The sequence below is a fragment of the Pelobates fuscus genome, chromosome 10 (assembly GCF_036172605.1).
Source record: "Pelobates fuscus isolate aPelFus1 chromosome 10, aPelFus1.pri, whole genome shotgun sequence".
NCBI lineage: Eukaryota > Metazoa > Chordata > Amphibia > Anura > Pelobatidae > Pelobates > Pelobates fuscus.
The window spans coordinates 29,344,222-29,366,975 of record NC_086326.1 but is presented as its reverse complement, the minus strand read 5'-3'; the positions used below and the strand labels follow the sequence as shown (position 1 = coordinate 29,366,975).

General features: G+C 43.3%; 1 protein-coding gene across 3 annotated transcripts in view; it reads right to left on the bottom strand.

Moving 5' to 3' along the window:
* Positions 1-22,754, bottom strand: part of SH3PXD2A (SH3 and PX domains 2A) — a 266,755-nt gene that overhangs the window by 202,691 nt on the left and 41,310 nt on the right. The window lies entirely within an intron of this gene.

The window sequence follows — 22,754 nt, the reverse complement described above, 5'->3', positions numbered from 1 at the left end:
GCTTGGGCACCCCTAGTCACCTTGATGGGGGGGGGGGGGATTTACTTAGTGCCCCCACCCGCCGCCCAGGGGTGGGGGCCGGGGGGGGCAGTAGGTCCCCCCCCCCTTATTACTATGATGGCCCCCACCCGCCGCCCAGGGGTGGGGGCCGGGGGGGGGAGGACAGTAGGTCCCCCCCCCCTATTACTATTATGGCCCCCACCCGCCGGCCAGGGGTGGGGGCCGGGGGGGAGGACAGTAGGTCCCCCCCCCTTGTTACTGTTATGGCCCCCACCCGCCGCCCAGGGGTGGGGGCCTGGGGGGGGGGAGGACAGTAGGTCCCCCCCCCCTATTACTACTATGGCCCCCACCCGCCGGCCAGGGGTGGGGGCCGGGGGGGAGGACAGTAGGTCCCCCCCCCTACTACTATTATGGCCCCCACCCGCCGCCCAGGGGTGGGGGCCGGGGGGGGGAGGACAGTAGGTCCCCCCCCCTCTTATTACCATTATGGCCCCCACCCGCCGGCCAGGGGTGGGGGCCGGGGGGGAGGACAGTAGGTCCCCCCCCCCCTACTACGATTATGGCCCCCACCCGCCGCCCAGGGGTGGGGGCCGGGGGGGAGGACAGTAGGTCCCCCCCCCCCCCTTTATTAACATTATGGCCCCCACCCGCCGCCCAGGGGTGGGGGCCGGGGGGGAAGACAGTAGGTCCCCCCCCCCTCATTATCTTTATGGCCCCCACCCACCGCTCAGGGGTGGGGGGGACAATAGGTCTCCCTCCCTTATTTTACTTAACGGCCCCCACCCGTCATTTAGGGGTGGGGGGCAATATTTTTTTATTTTTTTTTCTACAGTGAGCAGCCACAGGCTGCTCACTGCTTACTAGACATGCCCCTACTCGCGGTATAGCGAGTAGGGGCATATTATTTACTAATACCAAGTCATTTTTACTTGGTGTTAGTAAATTTGGCTGAAAGACCAGTTTAGGTCTTTCAGCCTTTTAGTAGATAGCTCCCTGATACCGTGGGAATTAGGGAGTTATCTACTAAGCGGCTGCAAGATGCAGCCACAGCAATGAATAGGATCGGAGTTTCATTCATTTGAATGAAATTCCGATCCGAACAAAGTACCGAATTGCATCCTAACACCAATGGAGAAACAGTGCTCATTCTGTTAGGATGCAATTCGGCAGTTTTGCCGGCGTTCTGTCTAAGTGACAGGACTTTCGGCAATACTGACAGGAACGGAAGCATTGTGGGAACAGGGAGGAAAGCTAGGGATCATGGGAAAATTGCTCTGACCAGCGGAAATGAAGCACACTTTGCTCCTCCGCTGGTCAGAGCTGGTCAAGCGGAGGAATCCCATAAGACAAAGAGTCCCTACTTTGTCTTATGGTTTTAAAGAAAACTAAAGAAGAATGGAAGAAATGAATAACAGATCCCGAGAGAGGGTGAGAAGAGGAAGAGATTGAGGAAAGGTAAGTTCGGCATGACAGTGCCGCTTTAAGTAAATAAATATTATTTAAATTAATAGTAAATTTGTTTCACAATTTGAACACTTTATTGACAAAACCAATAATAATTTTTTGGGGATTCCTTTTACAACAACTTTTGTTTACCAACATCTTTCCAGTAACTCAGACAATGAATAATTGAGTCACAATACACTGGAACAAACATGTTTAAGAACAAACAGCATTTAAACCAGTTCACTTCACTGTATAAGTAAAGTATTAATACATAAATATTTAATAAAATACAAAGGGATCCCCTGATTCTGCTAAACGCTGTATTTAAAAATAAATGTTGTTATTAACATCCAATAAATGTTTCAAACTGAGCAGATTAACACTAATCAACATCATTGGAGATATCACTGCAAAAGAACAGAACAACAACAACAACATGCAAAGTTCTAAATGTGGAACAATCAATAAGAACATTTCATTGGTTTCCATGGTAATTGCCAAAGAATCGTTTCTTTGTACTATGCAGAAGTTCCAGTAACCACAAGACTGATGGCCAAGACTATTCAAATATCTTCCAATTGCTTCTTACAAACACAAAATTCTCAATCCTGCCATTCACTAACCTTAAACTTCCTCATTCAACCACTTATCTTCCATTTAGATTCTACGTTCCCATACCAAAACGTCTTTCAATAGATTTTTAGCTTCCAGGATTGTAGATTGTTCTCTTATAGATGATTTAATTATTTGTACGTGTGTGTTGGGCTGCCCAGAACCAACTGAATATTAAAATTAGGAACACCCTGGGCAATTAACATGTTCTAGAAATCATTGCAGGATGAAATATTAAAAACAAAAGCACGCCTTCAGTGGGGCGTCAGCCAGGTTTAGAAATAGACAGCACATTTAATTCATAAGATATCTGGTATGCTGTGTGCCTGCTGCGTATTATTACAATAATATATCATTATTCCGAGGATTAGCATGTCATGATTACATGCACGTCAAAGCTTGATTCACTTTACAATACACACCAATAAAGAGAGAGGCATCTTGTGACCTATAAACGAGCCACAACTAAGACTTCATATTATATGTAGCAATCTATTGGTTATGCACACATGAGTTAATTGACATTGGCATGCCCTTGTATGAGACCAAACAAAATAGAGGTCCATGCACTCCTTGGTTAAAAAACATAGGCACTTTATTGCAACCACAGCAACGTTTCGACCAAAAGGTCTTTATCAAGCTTGACAAAGACCTTTTGGTCGAAACGTTGCTGTGGTTCCATTAAAGTGCCTATTTTATTTGAACCAAGGAGTGCCAGGACCTCTATTTTTCTTTACAATATTTGGAATTTGGTGCTTGGTTCCTGGTACAGCAAAAGCACCCTGCCTCAGACTGATGGGAGTGAGTGCAGTTCCCTACATATTCTATCTTGTATGAGACCAGGCTTAGCATTTACTCTGGAACTTCTTCGCTTTCAATAATTCAATACAAGGACATGAATGATGCAGTGGTTCTACGGTTTAGCTTCTGACTATGTGAATGCTGCAGCAAAATAACATGACACAGAAAGAGGGATTAGAAATCGGGTAAAGGAGCACTGTTGAAACTGGGGAAGTGGCTGATGCAGAGATGAGTTCCCAGCAATTCTAGATGTAGAACCAACCTGGGTACCACCTGAGGTCTCTATGGAAACCAAAGTCTTACTCAGATACAGGATTTCCAACAGGATTTCCATCTTGACTTGGAAGGGCAGTGGATTTGATTCCAACAGCATCCATGTATACGACTTACTATATTATTACTACTGGTTTTTATAAAAGACATAAAATATTCTGCGGCACTGTTTAATAGATAAATAAATCATACCAAATGATGAAAAACTTAGGCAACCAGGATCAAGAGATAAGAAAAAATAGCCAGCGCTGGCACTTTTTTCGTATAAATTTTAACCACAAGAATTTGGGGATATTCTTTGTGTGCTCAGCTGCTGTTGTATCAGACTAGAATTCTAACCATGGATTGAGAATATGGTTATTAAATGTTTGCGCACTCTCGATTTTAGAATACTGGATCAAGAGATGATGAGGTCTCCATTCAAACAAATTCACACCCAAAAGGAAGTGAGTTATAATTACAGAATAGGTAAGTATGTAATGTATCCAGAAAATAAGATACATTGCTACATGTACAGTCTGTAGTTAACTCTGTGCATTATTTATGTACTCGACAAGACATACACGGTATCTATAGAATAGGTAGGATTAATAGTGTTTGGGAAGACAATGGGAGGAACAGATGCATGATGAAAGAGAATATAAGATTGCAATATGCAAATAATCGGTTTCTTGACATGCTCCTATAAATGAGTGGGTTTTAAGGCACTTTATAAAATACAGGAAACCGTGAAAAAATAGCAATCTGAGAGTTGTCCTGTATAAGTGTTATAAGTTTGAAAGGAAGACCAGAAAAGGCGCATCTCAATTTGTAATACTTTTTGATTAAGGCGGATATGTAAGGTGTTGGCATAGCTGCCGAATGAGTTCTGGGCGAGAGTAAGGTTGAATCCTATATTATGCAAGATGCCGAAATAAGGATTGACAAAAGGACACAGATTGTTTGACGGAGGAAATTGCCAATTAAGAAACGTTGTGCAAAAGAAAAAAAATAACAAAAGAAAAAGAGGAAATCTGTTCCCACTATCAATATAAAGTACAAACAAACAGTTAAAAATCTAGAAGATACTTTATTTGTTAATCAAAAACACCAATGTAAAAATGCAAAACTTTTTTGATGTGCTACATGATTGTATTTAACCTTTTAGTTGATTTTCCTATTTGGGCTGTCTTCCATTCAAAGTTATCGAACTATTGTAGCCACACATTAACTTTTGAATATTGTTATCTTTTTGAGTAATTTCGGCCACCGTACCTGCCTATATCCCCTGAGTCTAGATGTGACCAATCAGATTCAGGGGCGGGCTTTGAAACCCCGGTATATCGGTGAATCAGTTCCCCCTGATGAGCCTCTAAATCAGGCGAAACGCGTTTTCACTACTAAGTCTTTTTTTTGTGTTCCCTGGCACCTTTCCCTTGTGGGCGGACATTTACCACGGGCTTTATTAAACAGCCACTTAGGTATCTTCGGAACTTAGATGGCAGACAGCCATCTGGGGCACAATAGACAGACATATACCGATCAGGGTACCTCTAGCAATTTGAATTAGAATTTGCAGTATCTCTCTATCTAGAATTGCTTCGGTTCTTTATATTATAGCATCAGGACTCTTTGTCTCCTTACTGCCTTTCCTGTACAAGGTGCCCTTGAAGGCACTATTCTAGCTTTTTGATCTTTTACTATTTTGAACTATACCCGATTCCTAATATTTAGACCATGGACTAAGATTATAAGGAATGCCTGACCAAACGCTGCATCTCAATTTTTATGATTGAGCTGATTAGCATATGACTGTTTAAATACGGGTTCAGACATTTGATGTTGATATGGCTCTCATTTAGCGCTATTAGAATAAATATTTATATAGGAACCAGGGCACGTTCATTTGCTATTATTATCATAGACTGAGTTAACACTGATTAACAAATAAAGTATCTCCTAGATTTGTAACTGTTTGTTTGTACTTTATATTGATAGTGGGAACAGATTTCCTCTTTTTCTTTTGTTATCAATTCTTCTAGGGTCACCCCCTTATCTGTCCCTATAGATTCTAGGGACATCGATTTTTGGCCAACTTTTCATTAAAGAAAAAAAATAATTTACCTGAGCACTATCCCAAATCCCTATGCACATTTCCATAACTGGAGGTTTAGAAGTTTCACTTGTAGGGCCATTAAAGGTCACCTGCCACTTAAACGTCTTGATGTTGAAAATGAGCTTACACTTTAATGGTGAATAGAGTAATATGTGTGGCAGTAGAAAGACTGCTATCCCGTGTGTGTCAGAAATCGAGTTGGAAAATAATAGTTGTCCATGCATCTCGTATTTTAAATGGACGAATGGGAGCTACACGTTTAAGATGAAGGTTGCAGGATTTGGATATGGACTGGATGTGGATTAAGGAAAGGGCACTGTAAATTAGGGCAACTAGAACATAGGGTGCGGATGATAGTTTCACCAATTACCTTAAGGTTGGGATTAGTAGCAAGAATCAATGGTTTTGTTTGTTTTTTTAATTGTGCTTCAGAAAAGGGAACTAAATCTAGTTAGAGACAGAGAAGAGGCAACACGTGATAATTCAAGAGGTAAGAGATAGGAGTATAGAAAGGTAGAACTATATATAAATTAATATAATAAACTGCATATATATATATATATCTCAAAGGGGAAAGGTAAGCAGCAAAAAAAGTTTAAAAAATAAAACAAATTAGTTGAGATCAGTGTCCTTTGTAATGAGTACTAAGAAAATAATTGGTTACTTTGGTTAACTCTGTTTACAGAATCCATACTGAGAAGGGTCATGGAGAGATTTGGAAATGAGAAATGAATTGAGCCAGGAACACATACAAGGTTCATGATATATGGATGTACAATCAGACTTCCTGACCAAATCCGGGACACTTGGGTGGTATTAAACTCTACTAAATCCTGAGAGCTACACATATATATATATATTATGTAAGCCTATATGTATTCGGAAGCTTAAGGCTACATATACGCACATTTTAGCAATACGAATATATTGGGTATGCAAGATATGGTTATATTTTAGGAATTTTTTTATAAACGGCACGTGTGCTTTTAGTATTCATGTAGTAGATGTTTTAAACACTGAGGGTGTTATTTAGCTTCTAAATGGCACTATTAACGTTGCAGACAGAAGGGAAGGGTTGGGCTTGTTTGAATTTGCCAAAAGCCAATTAATAAATTGCAGTGTAGTGCAAATAGCATTGCAGGGTGTGGTGTGTTTAGAGCTCTGCTAAGGAGGGCAAATCACAGGTTATTGTTTTTGTTTTGAAATTAGCAGAGCTGTTGAAAAGGGTTGCTTATTGAGCAGTTTAACAAACACTGGCAGGATAACTATGTGGCATTTCTACGTGTAACACCGCGGCCGCCTCACAACATACATTCACTTTCACCCCCTCATTCTAACATACTTGCCCCAAACTCTGTCACACATACCCCCTCACTATTTCACACTCACCTTCCCCACCCTTCTGCACTTACCACACTCACCCTGCCGCAGTCACCCCCCGAACATAGTCATCATCATAGACAGTAGTCTCACAAAGATGAAACACAACCGCACCATAAACACAACACACAAAGACCACAAGCAGCTCCTCTACAATACAATGTAAGGAACTACTCGACACACATGCTTCCAGATACAGACTTTGACTTCCAGGAAGGGTAGCGTAGTACAAAATCACTTCTCGTTTGGGTTGGTAAATTGTTTTATTGTTGCAGGATTTTTGCATTCTGTCAAAAGGAGTAGAAACTGCTGCCATGCACATTGTGAAACCCATATACTCCTCAAAAGGGACTAGATCACAGCTCAAAAGGTACTAAGCAAGTGGTTTCTAGATATCCCATGGGGGAAGAATTAATTCTTACTGAATGCAGACAAATGCTACCAACAGCTGGGCAGCACTTACACGCACGTTATTTACGGTGTACGGCAGCACATGAGAAGCTTTTCCCAAAATTCATATAGAATATGGAATTAAGTCAAATAATGAATTGTGGCACGGCTTCCAGGATTAATTCCAAACTAGTATTGTAAGAATTCCACATATTACATTGTTCATGCACTCCCTGACCTCATCACACAAACAAACCAAACCCATTTGCACAGTTTAGTGTACGATGCCCAATCTTGGAATTTCGCCAACTATGGCTTCACTATGGTAGTCTCACATGTTGCCAATTCAGTTTTCACTTCACCACAAATTGTCATTTGGAAAATAAAGAGTAAATCGTCACTAATGGATTTCGCAGAAGAGAAAACAAAGGCAATTTGTGGACTGGCCTTGGGAGAAATTGCAACTGAAATATGTTTTTAATTGTGGTTACATGCCTGACACAAATTATACATCCCTTTGTTTTAAAACTCCTTCTCATCTCTCTGCCTGTAACATGATTCGCTCCCTGTAATTACAAACCGTGATGTTGTTTCGCTTTGGGGCTCTCAATCAAAAAGCTGATTTTTAGGTCTCGTCTTTAAGGTGCGGTTACACTCATCCTTGAAACATATTGAGTAGGTTTGCAGCAGAGTGGTATAGTCACTCTATGGAAATACATGGATTTCTTTAATTTTTTTATTTTATTAAAGACACGGAGGCTCCTATTATGCATATCTCTTTCTTTATTTCCTCAGCAGCAAAGATAGAGGAATATAAATATTATCAAAAATGAAAGAAAAAACTGTACAGGCATAACGAGTAGCCAATCACATAACAGAGGAAGTAGCTATATAAGTCCTGTGTCTCCCACAATCCCCCTCTTTCTTTGCTGCTTCCTCAGACAGCTAAGTATTTTACTTGAGCTCTCCTACTCATTGCATTTTGTTTACTTGTGATTCATGTTTTGCTTATGCTTTGTTTCATTATTGTCGTTTTTATTTATTGTTGATTACTATCTAGTACCTACATCGTTGGTGTATTTGGGGGTTTCCCCTAGGGGCTTTGCCCGCCGCCGCGGGCTGTTTTCCCCTCCTACCGCCCCTGTTGCCGCTTCTCGGCGCTATCTCAGCCGCGTGGCCCTTTCTCTGTGAACGCGACTGAGTGTGCTCGTTTTCCCCTCTCGCGGGCTGCCCACGCGGGTAGGTGCACGCGCCCCTTCCCCCGCCTGGAGCCGGTCCACGGGCACACCCTGACACGTGCGGCGGCCATTTTGGGCGATCATTCGTTTCACCCTGCTGTGCCGTGCGGTCGGTCCCTTTGCTACGGGTCCCCTTGCTACACCAACGATCAGGTTTAGCCTTTTTTCTGTTCTGCTGGGTTAATCAACCCATTTCTAGTATTCAGTTTTGCTTCTATTGTACCTCATTATGCAGGATAGCAAGGATGGGCCTACTGTCCCCTCTGGGGATTTTCCAATAGATAATCCTGAGGGCGCTCTGGCCTCTCAGGAGCTCCAGGCCTTGTTAGAAGCTACTATGGCTTCCTCCCTTGAAAAGGCTATTGCCTCCGCTATGGGGACTGTCTCATCCTCTTTTGCCCAGTCACTTCAGTCTGTGCTCTTGCCTTCTATGGCTGCCCCTAACCCCCTGGGTGTGGGGTCCCCTTCCCCTGCCCTAACTGTGCCGGGTGCCCGTAAGGCGAAGGCAAAGGCTAGACATATCGGGTCCCACTCCTCGATGCAGGCTTTGCCTGTCATGATTGACACGCCTCCGGCGGTCGCAGATAGCGCGCATCCCACGCGCACAAGAGCCCCTGGCCGGGCTAAAAAGGCTAGATTGTGGAGACGGGCTAGAGCCCTGGATGATGGGTCGGATACCGACCGGAGTGTGGACAATGATTCCGATGTTATGGAATATGACTCCTATGGGGAGGACGAGTCTGGCGAGGATCAACCCCTTACGGGTGTAACCCCTTCTGGGTCCTCTGCCGTTCCCCGTAGAAAAGTGCCAGACCCCGCTGGGGATAATGAAAAAGGGCTTTTAGACCCACAGGGGAACCCCCTGTTTGACCCGGACGACCTGCGTCACCCGCGGTCTGCCGAATGGGTCCCTCCGGACCATATCGCCCAGTATGTGGCTAAGAGGATTCGCACGCCTCTGTCAAAGGAAGGCCGCAATAAATTGCGTGCCGAATGCCCACGACCTTCCCTCCCTGGCGCTGCCTGTAAGACCCCTGACGTGGACCCTCAAATTGCCCAATTTCTTAATAAGTCTGGGTGGAAGCCTAAAAAGGGTCTTGATCACTCCCTGAAAGGGTGCCAGGATAAAATTCTGGATACGCTGGGCCCCCTGTCTAAGCTGTACGAGCTCCTTGAGGCAGCCCGTAATGGCGACTCAGTTCTAGATATGGATGTGGCCATCGGGTGGGTCCAGCGAGCTATATGCCTTGTGGGGAATGCCAACACGGCTATGTCTTCCGAGAGACGCAAGGCTATTCTTTTGAAAATAGACCCTAAGCTGGCTGCTATGACCGTAGCTGAACCTGACTCAGCCGATGAGGGGATGTTGTTCGGCACATCCTTTGTGAAGGACATGGGGTCCTATGTAAAAACCTTTACGGCTATTGACAAGGCGCAAGCTAATATGAAGCGCGTCTTCGCGCCCAAGGTTTTCGGTGGGGCCGGGCGTAGCAGGAACCGTCCTCCCGGCCGTGGTTTCCGAGGCTCATTCCGTGCCAACAGAGGTTCCTTTTTCCCCTCTCGAGGGTTCCAGGACCCGAAAACGCCTCCTTTCTTCCCGGCTAGAGGGAGATCGTGGGGCTCTAGATACCCCCGTGGTGGGTCGTCGGGCAGACGCCCTTATGGTGAGTACCCCTTCTTCCCTTCTCGATCAGGTTCGGGTGGCGGGGAGGCTAGCCTTATTTTACCCAAGGTGGGCAGTTATTACCTCAGATGCTTGGGTTCTGCAATGCGTAAAGGGTTACCAACTAGATTTTGTTTCCCTGCCTGTCCAAACGTATACCCCCAGGGAATTGTCCCTCCCACAGGAGCAGGACGCGATGATCTCCGCGGAAGTCGCGGAGATGTTCTCAAAGGGCGCCATCGAGGAATTGCCGTTCGCCACTCCAGGCTTTACGAGCAATCTCTTCCTTGTACCCAAGAAAGGGGGCGGTGTCCGCCCAGTGATAAACCTTCGCCCTCTCAACGCCTTCCTACGCTACCAACATTTCCAGATGGAAGGCATCCATTGTCTCAGAGACCTTCTGAGACAGTCGGATTGGATGGCCAAATTGGACCTGAAGGATGCGTACTTCACGGTTCCAATAGCGATAGAATCCAGGGACTACTTGCACTTCACCTGGCACGGACGGCGTTGGCGTTTTACATGCCTTCCGTTCGGCCTCTCCTCGGCTCCTTGGTGTTTCACCAAGGTTATGAAGCCGGTGGTGTCGTTCCTCCGTACCCGAGAGGTTCGACTAATTATTTACCTGGACGACATCCTAATCATGTCCCAGTCGTTGGAATGCCTGAAGTTGCATTTAGATTGGGCGATCAACCTCTTACAGAACCTAGGTTTTCTGGTAAACTGGGACAAGTCGGTCCTGACACCCGCCCAGTCTATGGAGTTTTTGGGGTTCCAGGTGGATTCCGTACGGCAGTTCCTGTACTTGCCAGAATCCAAGATAAAAGCCATCCAGAAGGAGCTCCGTCGAGCTCTTCGCGCTTCGGACTTGTCAGTCCGGCAGTTGGCGAGGATCATCGGCCTGCTGGCCTCCTCCATTCAGGCGATATTCCCAGGCCCCTTACATTACCGGGCTCTCCAGCGGCTCAAGGGGTCACACCTACGTTCGGGTCGATCGTACGAATCCCGACTTTGTCTGGACGAGGAGTCCAGAGACGAGCTGGTATGGTGGTTGGCACACATGGAAGCCTGGAACGGAAAAGCAATTTTCGGTTCCGTTCCGGACGTGGTCATAGAATCAGATGCCAGCTTGCACGGCTGGGGGGCTCGTTGTGGCGACACTTCCACGGGGGGCAGATGGTCCGACGCAGAGAAGTCGTTACACATCAACTGCCTAGAACTTCTGGCGGGGGCCTTTGCGATTCGCAGCCTTACCCCTGGAAGGGCGAACTGTTGTGTTCTCCTCAAATTGGACAACGTATCGGCAGTCCGATACATAAATCACTTGGGCGGAACCAAGTCCAAAATGTTGGCTCTGCTGGCGAAGGACTTTTGGCAATTCTGCCTTCTAAACAACGTTTCGGTGACGGCGGAACATATTCCGGGTCTGGACAATTCAGGTGCGGATTGGAACTCCAGACATTTGAGAGACTCGGGAGACTGGCATTTGCACGCCTCGGTCTTCCAAAGCCTAAACAGGCTGTGGGGTCGGTTCGAGATGGACCTGTTCGCATCTCGACTGAACACTCAGTTGCCGAAGTTCTACAGTTGGAGACCGGACCCGGCGGCAGTGGCGACGGATGCCTTTCTTCAAGAATGGCCTCCAGGCCACCTGTATGCCTTTCCCCCATTCAACATGATCGCTCGTACGATCTCGAAGCTGGTTCGTCACGACTGTTGTCTGGCCCTGATCACCCCTCTGTGGAGATCACGTCCGTGGTTCCCTCGTTTGATGGAGTTGTCCATAGACTTCCCTCGTCTGTTGCCGAACTTCCAGGACCTTCTTCTGGATCCGGATGGGAACTCGCACGAATTGGTGCTCCAGCACCAGTTGCCCCTAGTAGCATGGTTCCTTTCAGGGGACGCTGGCTTGTCCCTGACGTTCCACAGTCGACTCTCTTGCTCCTCGATAACGCCTGGGCTCCGGGCACGCGATCAGCTTACCGAGCTGCATGGAAGTCTTGGTCTGATTGGTGCATGGAACGGGCAGTGGATCCCATATCTGCCCCTCTCCATTTGATCCTGGGGTTTCTTACAGCCCTGTTCGACTCAGGCAAGGCGTACAGGACTATCAATGTTTTTCGATCGGCCATATCGGCCGGTCATGGTGGTTTGGAAGGTGTACCCATCGGCAAACATCCTTTTGTATGCCGTCTTCTCAAGGGTATTCGCTTCGTCCGTCCGCCTAGGTCGCGGTTTTCGACATTTTGGGACGTCAACATTGTGTTGCGGTTCCTGTCGGATTGGTACCCTAACCAGGACTTGACTCTTAAACAACTATCCTCCAAGATGGTTATGCTGTTTTGCCTGGTCTCTTGTAAGAGAGTCTCCGATGTTAGGGCTCTTGACTGGGGTGCCTTTATGTTTACGCCGGATGGCGTTACTTTCACCATATCTAGGAGAACTAAGTCGGCGTCCAAATCCTTCGTATATCCTAGATTCCCGTTGTGTCCGGCGCTCTGCCCGGTGGATTGTTTGAAGGCCTATCTAGAGGCTACACGTACGGTGCGCTCATCTGAACGCCATCCCCTATTCATTTCGTTTAAGGCTCCTCATCGCCCAGTATCGACTCCGACGCTGGCGCGTTGGATTCGTTGGCTTTTATCCCTAGCGGGTATAGACACGTCTGTCTTTACGCCTCATTCTGTAAGGGGTGCTATGGCTTCGAAGGCATCCACAGTTGGTTGCCGCCTGGAGGACATCATGCGCGCAGCGGACTGGTCCCGAGAGTCGACCTTCAGAGACTTCTATTTCAGACCAATTGAACACGTCGCATCTCAGGTGATAGCACAGCTTTGAACTTGCATAATAGGAGCCTCCGTGTCTTTAATAAAATTCCCAGATTTTACTAGTAACATGACGTAAAGTCATGATTTTATTAAAGACACGGAGGCGAGTATTATTCCCTCCCACCCTCCCGGTGTGGATTTGGGATTGGAGATGCTTCGATGCAATACAAGTACGTGGGCAATTGGGTCTGTTTTGAGTTCATGTTTTTGTACTGTGTAGTTTTATCATGCTTAGATGATTTGACAGTTTTATATTGATTTCTAATCATGTATATATTCTATTTCAGAATCATGTTTCATGTAGATCCCTCACGTTTATGTTTGGTAAGTCTACAGTTTTGAGTTTGGAAATTACCATATTTTTCTATCTTTTTTAGCTTGAAGTTCTCGTTTTGTTTCCCGTTTCCTGTTTGGATCAAGTGGGACATCGTTTATCTTACCTGGTCTTCGGTTGCGCAAGAAAGAGGGGGATTGTGGGAGACACAGGACTTATATAGCTACTTCCTCTGTTATGTGATTGGCTACTCGTTATGCCTGTACAGTTTTTTCTTTCATTTTTGATAATATTTATATTCCTCTATCTTTGCTGCTGAGGAAATAAAGAAAGAGATATGCATAATACTCGCCTCCGTGTCTTTAATAAAATCATGACTTTACGTCATGTTACTAGTAAAATCTGGGAATTGTGTAAAAAAAAAAAAAAATGACAGTGAAGACATTGCTCCCCAAATTGGACATATCAGGGTGAACACTTAACTATTTACAGTTTGTCTATAATCACGCTTATGATTGTGTTTACTAAGTGGAGGGTTGGGCTCTGAAAATTCCAGTATTATTTAGTTTATATAGTTTCAAGATGAGAACATATAAAATTGTGAATTTTTAAGGACAATTATTTTGGCCATTGCGCCAAGATCAGTAAACACAAAATTATCGTGAGACTCGTTTATGTATCCAATCCACACACCTGTGAATATTTTTAAATGATATCATATTCAAATATAGAGTGAGAAAGGAGAAGGAATGTATTTATGTTTTTAACTCCCCTTTCGTACATATTTGTGTACATTAAATAACGTAGTTTTGGAGATTGCTGGCTGTGTAAAAACAATAGGGATTGGGATGGGAAAGGGTGAAATATGATGATGTAGGTAGGTCGATATGTATGTCATTTATGTAAAAGACAAATCTTTACTACGGAGCACATCTTGGTGGTTGGAAAAAGACAAAACAAATGCACTATTCATGCGCATGGTGGGTTACAAGAAAAACACTTAAAGTGGAACTGTCACTTCTCTGAAAAATTTACCACTGATTAAAACATTTAAAATCATCTATAGCTTATGTTTTGTCAGGGCTTGACAAATTTGCTTGGAATCTAGGAGCCAGCCAAGAAATTTAGGAGCCAGGTTTTTTAAAGTCAAAAACACGATTCTTAAATGGACCCTATAGTCACCAGAGCCCCTACAGCTTAATGTAGTTGTTCTGAAGTCTATAGCCCGTCCCTGTAGGCTTTTTAATGTAAACATTGCCTTTTCAGACAAAAGGTCAGTGTTTACATTGCAGGTTTAGGAACACCTCTAGTGACAGTAACTCAGACGGCCACTAGAGGTGCTTCCACAGTCAGTGCTGCATGTTACAGCTCCCACTGCTTCAATGTATCTCTATGAAGAGATGTTGATTGGTGCAGCGTGGCGTTTTAACACACATGCGCAATAGTCTCCCATTGCCTTCCTAGGCGGGTGCATTGGATTGGCTGAGTTTATCAAGATTGCGGTTCTTAGCCACGGAGGTGGGGCCAGCCGCGACAAGACCAGCATGGCGTAGGAAAAAAAATGGGAGTAAAAATACCTTCCCATGTGATTGGAGGGGCAGGTCACCTAAACAGACACATTCACTGACAGACACACTGATTTAATACACACACATTGATTTGACACACACACACACACACACATCTTCACATTCACTCACACATTATGTGTTTTGTTTAAATTTTGTCCACCCAGCCTCCCTACCTTTGGGAGAGCTGGAGTGGATCCTTTCCCTGGGGCTCTCATCATCCTGCTCTGCTCCCTCTCACGTTGTTTAGCAATGCCAAGGCGGGAGTTTAGTCATACTCCGCACTCAGTCAGCCGCCCGCCCGCCTTCGCTCTCCATGAGCTACCTGCCCATCTCCAATCTCAGGCAGACGGTCACCTCAGGTGGATGAACAGGCTCACAAATCCCAGGTGACCTGGCGCCTAGGATTTATCAAGCCCTGTGTTATGTTAACCTTTTTTTGTGTAATGCGGTTTTCTTATAAAATGTATATTAAAAATTTCATGAACAGTATTACAATCCACTTCATTCCTGGCACAACCAAGGTGCACAGTGCACCATTAGAAGAGAAAAAACATTGTTTTTGTATCTCCCTTATATATGCTCGCTCTATACTGAGTGAATGGTGCAAAGGCAAATCTTAGAACCATGATTGAGGCAAGATAGAGGAGATAAATAAAAATTGAAAGGCATGTCCAGCCATTTTTGCTGGTATTTTGCCCCTGGACAGACACATTATTATTATTATTATTATTATTATTATTATACCACCAACAAATTCCGCAGCGCTTTACAATGGGTGGACGAACAGACATGTAATTGTAACCAGACAAGTTGGACACACAGGAACAGTTGGGTTGAGGGCCCTGCTCAATGAGCTTACATGTTAGAGGGAGTGGGGTAAAGTGACACAAAAGGTAAGGGAAGGAAGATCGATAGGGAAGTAGATTGGTAAAATAGTATTAACTGAAGACTTACTGTGTTTTTTTTTTGGTTTTTTTTTATGACTGTTGCAAGAGATTAATATAATGGGAGCCATTAACAGTTTAATTGGACTTTTGTGAAAAAGTGAGTTTTTAATTATTTTTTTTGAAGGAGGAGAGACTGGGTGGGCATCTAATGGAAAAGGAAAGGGAGTTACACAGGAACACTGCAGCCCTAGAGAAGTCTTGAATGCGAGCATCAGAGGTAGGAGTACAAACTGAGGATAGACGTAGGTCTTCGGCAGAGCGTATATCTTACGGGAAGCCAATGCAGGGACTGACAGAGAGGTGAGGCATGGGAGGTGCGGGCAGACAGGAAGATGATCCTCGCCGCCGCATTAGTTATAGACTGCAATAGGAGCATGTAAGACCACTGAGAAGCGGATTGTAGTAGTCAAAGCGAGTGGACAGTGGCATAGACCAGCACCTTGGCCACATCTGCTGTTAAGTAGGGGCAGATGCGCACAATGTTTTTGAGATGGAAGCGGCAGGATTTGACTATCGACTGGACATGAGGGGTGAAGGAGAGGTCGGAGTCAAAGAGAACACCAAGGCAGTGTGCCTGCGTGGTGGAACTGATGGCAGCACCATTAAGGTGGAGGGAGACAGAAACGGGAGTAGCAACACTTGAGGGAAGAAAGACCAGAAGTTCTGTTTTGGACAAGTTGAGCTTAAGGAAGTGGTCAGCCATCCAGTTAGAAATAGCAGAGAGGCAGTCAGAGACACTAGTCAAGAGGGGTGGGGGAGAGATCAGGGGAGGACAGATAGATATGCATGTAATTTGCATAGAAGTGATATTGGAAGCCAAAGAAGCTGAGGAGTTTACCAAGGGAGGCACAGTAGGGGACCAAGGACAGACCTTTGTAGAACACCAACATAGAGGTGTGGGGGCGAGAAGAGGCACAGCCAGAAAAAGAAACACTGAAAGATCACTGGGAGAGGTAGGAGGAGCACCAGGAGAGAGCAATATCTTGTAGACCGATATTACAGAGGATGAGAAGAAGCTGTTGATGATGCTCTACAGTAGCAAAAGCAGCGGAAAGGTCAGGGAGAATTAGGATAGAAAAGTGACCACAAGATTTTGCAACAAGTAGATCGTTGGATACTTTGGTCAGAGCTGTTTCCACGAAAACCAGACTGAAGTGGGTCGAGCAGTGAGTTGGACTCAAGGAAGTCTGTCAATCTCACATACACAAGTCAAGTCAAGGGCACAGGATGATTTTTTTTTTTTTTTAAATTGGCAGTGGGAAAGATAGGTTGCAACACTAAAACATGGCGTTTCAGGGATAGCTTAGGAACATTTTGGAAAACCCAGCTTTCACTGTGCAGCCAGGAGCATAAACGTTAAAATGCACATCGGGCTAGGTTGTCTACAGGATACCTGATGAAGCAGATAAAAGAGAACATTACCTCTCCGTGATTAGAGATTAAACCAATCCAATTATATTCTAGTATACATTGTATGTTATTGGTAAGTGATGGCTTACATATGTCTGTTTCTTTTGACATGTGAAAGCTTTATTAACAAAGCATCTATAGCTGTTCTAAAGACAATACAATGCAATCTGGAAAATGAACAGATTTGCTCAGACAAATATACAAAAAGAGTTAATCCACCAGCATTACTCCATCTGGTTCAGCAATGGTTAACTTTTATCAGAGATACTTATCACAGAACAGTCTGATGACACGTTATCAAAAATGCATAATCCGCATGAGTAAGTAACATCCCCGATGACATCATGTATGGCCAAAGTTCAGAACTGAAAGCTCCAATATTCTGGAGCCAAATATAATTTAAAACTCCAACAGAAAATCGCAAAGACCCGCCCTATACCTTTCTTTACCATTATCAGTAACAGATGCTTGCCGATGAATATATGTTGTACCATTCAGCAATTTTTAATATCATGATCATTCAGCCTTTTGCAAGTTTGTTATTAATCACCTTCTGACAGAACCCCCCACCTCACAGACCAGTAAAGTACTGAGAATTGAAATAAGAAAAAAAAAAAAAAAGAAAAGAAAAATCACCAAATTGGTCAAATTCTCCAATATACTTTTAGTTTGGCTATTTAATCCTAAACTTTGAATTGGACACACTAATGAATCATCCACTTAGCTATTTTTTCCAAAGCCTTGCAAATCTGTTTTCCAATTTAACCGCAGTGCTCTGGTACTTATTCCTATACATCGAACTATAGTGAACTAAAAATCTAAATTCCAAATTTTGAATACGATAGCAAATTTGGAAAAATTCTCCAACTCCGCTATCGGCAAAGTGGAAATCATTTAACCTAAAAATTGTCCAAATCTTGTTTTCAATTAGCTACAATTAAGACTTGTGAATAGAACCCCTATTTAATTAATTCATTAATGAGTTCTGTATGGGCAAGCACGTGCTGTCCACCAGTGGTAGTTGTTGACATATTGAAAACTTGAAGATAATCTAAATAATTACAGCTAGTAATTTGTAGATGCACAATCACTCAAATGTCAGGAGTGGTGCTTTGAAATCAATATGTACATTTACCGGTAATTCAGCTGAGTAAATATACAAAACTAGGATCTAACTACATCATACAAAGTTACATAGCTGAAAAGAAACTTGTGTCCATCAAGTTGAGCCTTCCACCCGGTGGGCCTCCTTAGTGTGCGTCCCCAGGATGCACCGGGGGCCCATGGGTGGGAGAAAGATGTTGAGGGCAGCGGGGCAGCTGCCTTGATTGGGACAAGTGGATACTTTAGATAAGGAACCAGCAGTTGCCATATTTCTACTTCGTTCTAGTAAACGTTTTTCTTAAAGAGAGCATGAATGGGTATCAAGCTTTGAAACAAAAATCAGGGAGGTTTGTTAATGGATACAAGGTTTCAGCATAGGTAGGTTATTGAATGAAATGAGTATTCTAAGTAAATGCAAATTACATTTGAAATTTAAGGCCACAGTAGCCACACTGAAACACATAGTTGACTTCTGTTTTCTCTTTCCTCCCCCATCCCCTCAATTTCCGCTATTTTGATTTTAAATTCACTTTGAGTTTATTTGGAATTCCAACTTTAGTGAATACGAAAGCCAATGTATGGGCTGGAAAAATAGGTTGATACGTGAGAAAAGCAGTGTGTTAGTAAGTAAACCCCAGTAGTGTTCATTAATATCTAGAAAGGGGCAATGTGGATATGGAAGAATCCAATCAATAGTGGGTTGCATCGACTCATGATCTTAAATAATGGGCACCTCATTGTAAAGTTGGCATATACTGCCTTGGAAGAAATGGCTGGGAGGGTAACTGGGTGTGGGTAGCTGTGTCTCTTATTCACAGTTAATTAGAATGAATTAGGGTTACAAAAGGCCTGGAAGGGCAGGGTTGCAATGAATAAACATAGAACAGCTCACTATCCTGAGTCCATAGCTCATCTCTATATCCTGAACAGGAAACGATTTGCCTTGCTTCCACCAAAATCTGAACAATGTTCTGCAAAGTCGTTTGAGTCAAAAAGAATGGACAGTAGCTTAGTAACATTAGATTTTCTTTTTCTACCTTCATCCGTTTTCTACTGATCCATTTCCAAAAGTTATTGAATAACATTTTCCACTACTGTACGTCTGAATCAAATTTTCTAAACTCGACACATCTGGGATCTGTTTCTGCATTTGAGTCACAACATCCGTTGACGTTTAGGAGTGGGTTACTGTGTTGAGCACGGCTCATAACGTCACACTGTCTGCAGAGTTTAAAAAGCTTTCCAGGCACACGGATGCTAAATCAAAAATATACCATTGTTTAAAAAGTGCATTGTAACAAAAACCATTCTGAAATGTCACTTATATTCATATAATGCATTATGTAGTCAGATCACACGTGCTATTGATTAGAAGGGCAGAGCAGGCAATTTTCCTGCACGTTGCTCACTTCCTGCACCATTTCCTGGATGGAACTTTCTAAGCACCATAACCACTGCAGCTTAATGCAGTGCTTATATGCATTTTGAAGATGAAAAGCGAGTGAAATTCATTGTTATCTTTGAAAAAGCAGAATGACCAGGTTTGGGTACTAAAACAGCCCCGGTTTTTATCAAACACGTTTAACAGAATCTAGGGGAACTGCCCTGAAAATGCCCTGAATCCATAACCACTACAAAATGCTGCAGTGATTATGGTGCATATTATCCCTTTAAAAGCTTTTCACAGACCTCTACTTATAGACCAAGGAGATGTATACCTACATGAAGTAAACAGGTTCACCAAATATTGGGTATGTGCAACAATATGCTATATAATGCATTAAATAAATAAATATATGATATAACTAATTAGTAACTAATAACGTAGCGTATAAACTTCAGTGATTTTGTCTAATTGTATTACTGCTGTGAATGCACCACTAAATACCATGCAATGGTTTCTAAATAAAACAGTGTACAAATTAATTGTTTCATGTACAGTGCCTCACTCTATGCTGGGGATGTGTAAATGGAAGTCATAAAGGCATACACACGGACACACCCACTCACTGACATTCTCAGATACACATACAGTGACATGCACACACTCCCTGACACACACACTTACAGACACACACTCACATTCACTGGCAGACACATACGGACACACTCACAAGTTTGGGAGAGCAGCAGTGGATCCTTTCCCTGGGGTCCAATGGGGCTGCTATGATCCGGTCATCTTCCTGCATTTTTGTTCTGCTCTCTCGCATATTCTGAGGCAAACTGACATCAAATCCCAGCATCACCGCAGGGCGCTCCAATAGAAGACCAAAAAGAGCAGGAAGATTTTAGCTATCTCGTTGCCCCCTCTATTGGGCCCCCCATGACAGGCAAAAAAAAAGGGGCTCAGTCACACTTGCGATCCCTCTAGTTCTGCTACTGGGAAGGCATATTCCAAGGACCATAACCACTTTATCCTGCTTTAGAATTCTTTGACAACTTACCCAGGAACCCAGGCTTCTATACCATATTCTGCTTTCTCCTGCAGGAGTTAGGCAAGCTCAATATTGGATGGCCCTCACTGGTTAGGTGCACAAAGTGGGTGCACTCAGCCACTCAGGGCATCCCTGTAGGGACCTGCTTGGTTCGGCAGATTCTCATGCCAGGAGAATCCAGATGCAAGGCTGTGGCCACAAGCACCCGGTGAGACGCAGGTTAGTTGTCAAACAGTTTAACAAATAACTCTGGGAAGGCACCATAACCACTACAGCAGGGTGATATGGTTATGGTACTTGGAGTGTTCATTTAAAATAATGACAGATGACTTTGCGAAGACTGGTAAATACGGATTTGCCTAATCCCTTGTCATAATAGAGTTAAATGAGCACACCTAGCTTCAGGTTGATCATACAAGCGCTGATCTAACATTTCTCTCTTAAATGAGCACATACCTGGAAAATCTCAAGAATATGTAATAATATGCCTATTAAGTGAAACTGCTTAATATGAAAAGGGAAATCAAAACTTTTTTTTTTTTTTTTTAGGAAAATGCCATTATGGGCAGCAATATCAGAGGAGGAGAAAAGCGTACCTCAAATAAAGTGCCAATATTTCCATATAATTTATTCAATTGGAAACGCACTTGTTGAATGTAAAGTCTTCGTAAAGCATCTAGGCCAATTTGGATTACAATTTCCGTCATCTATAGTATTGATTTAAATAAATGTAATACTAGATAAAGTCCCCCAAAGGGCTCATGGGATAATAGGCAGCAGAATGTTAGCATATTATACAGTTAAACGAGTATGATATACTTTATATTAAACAGAATTACTCAAAATAAAATCGATACCTCTTTTTACATTCAGGTTTATACACAAGTGTTTTGTATGACATTAATGGTTTCCTCTGTCACTAAAACATTAAATCCTTAACATAAAATAAATCTTATGCTAAAGGCCATGTAGGAGCATTATTAATCTGCTCTAACCCAAAGCTTTTAGAAAAAAGACTAACGCTTCATATCTGGGATCCAGAGAATTGCTCCAAGAAGCGTGAGTGCAGTTAAATCACAATTTGGATAAAATAGTATTTCCACCCGACATAAAGATTGCAGAAGGAGTGATAAGCCAAGGCAGAAACGTATTCTCAATAAAGTGAACATTTTAAATTTACTGTGTGTTACTCGTGAACATGCAGGGAATCATGGGAATTTGAATCCCATGTACAGAACATGCCCGGAAAACATTGCACCAATTACTTGAAACTTATACCTCTGTGTCACACCTTTTTTTTACAAAAAGGAGCATTTATTTGGTTGTTATGGAAACCAAAGTTGTAAGTAAAAATTAAATATAGACTAGAATTCTTTATTGCTGTATTGTAACATGCGCGCAAGCACAACAACACTGTCCTCTCTAATCTGGTGAATGTACAAGCACTTGTTTAGTTGCAAGTAGTTTTATCAAAATAATGTCTTGATATCTGGCTTCCTGCCTTAGCCAAGTGATGCTAACTCTGGAGTCCAATTTATTCACTATATTTTGTATTAATTTCTTACTGAAATCACCTTCTGGCCTCCGATGAACTTATCCTAACCCCCTTATGTTCATCCTCCTTTGCTTCTTTGGTCTGTTCTACTCTACTATAAGACCTCTGTCTGGTTCTCCTCCTCGGCACAAATTGTAGAACATAGGAGAATATAATACACACATATTCAGAGGAGATTTCGTACATGGACTTTGTGAAACACAAATGTCATTTGTTCTTGGTAAGCACTTTTGTAAGTTATTTGGTAAAACAGGGTTAAATGAAAGTTTAATTAACTTTTTTTTCCTTAGGACTGTTTTGGGGGCAAAACATTAAAGCAGTGGGTGCCTTTTTGCTGCTTTTTTAAGGACCCATTTACGTATCAATGGGGGCTTTCAGGGCCCCTTCTTAAAGATTGAGACAACGTTTCCTGTCCATAACACTAACCCTATTGATAGGTTGGCCTGATGAGAACTTTTTTTTTTTTTTAAATCCACCAGGAAAGGCCAGGAGACCCAAAGAACATGCCGAAGAAAATGGATCGAGGATTTTAAACAAGTTAACAAAAGCCCTCAGAATCCCAACTTACGCAGATATAAAGCTAAACTTTAAGCCAATAATACTAAAGAAAACTTCCGTCTTCCACAGGGTGGCTTTGAAATCACGATGGGGCTACCATTCAAAAACAGTTAACCCTTTAAAGCACAATGTATTTCTAAAATCATCCACTGATATATGTCGGGATTTTAAATT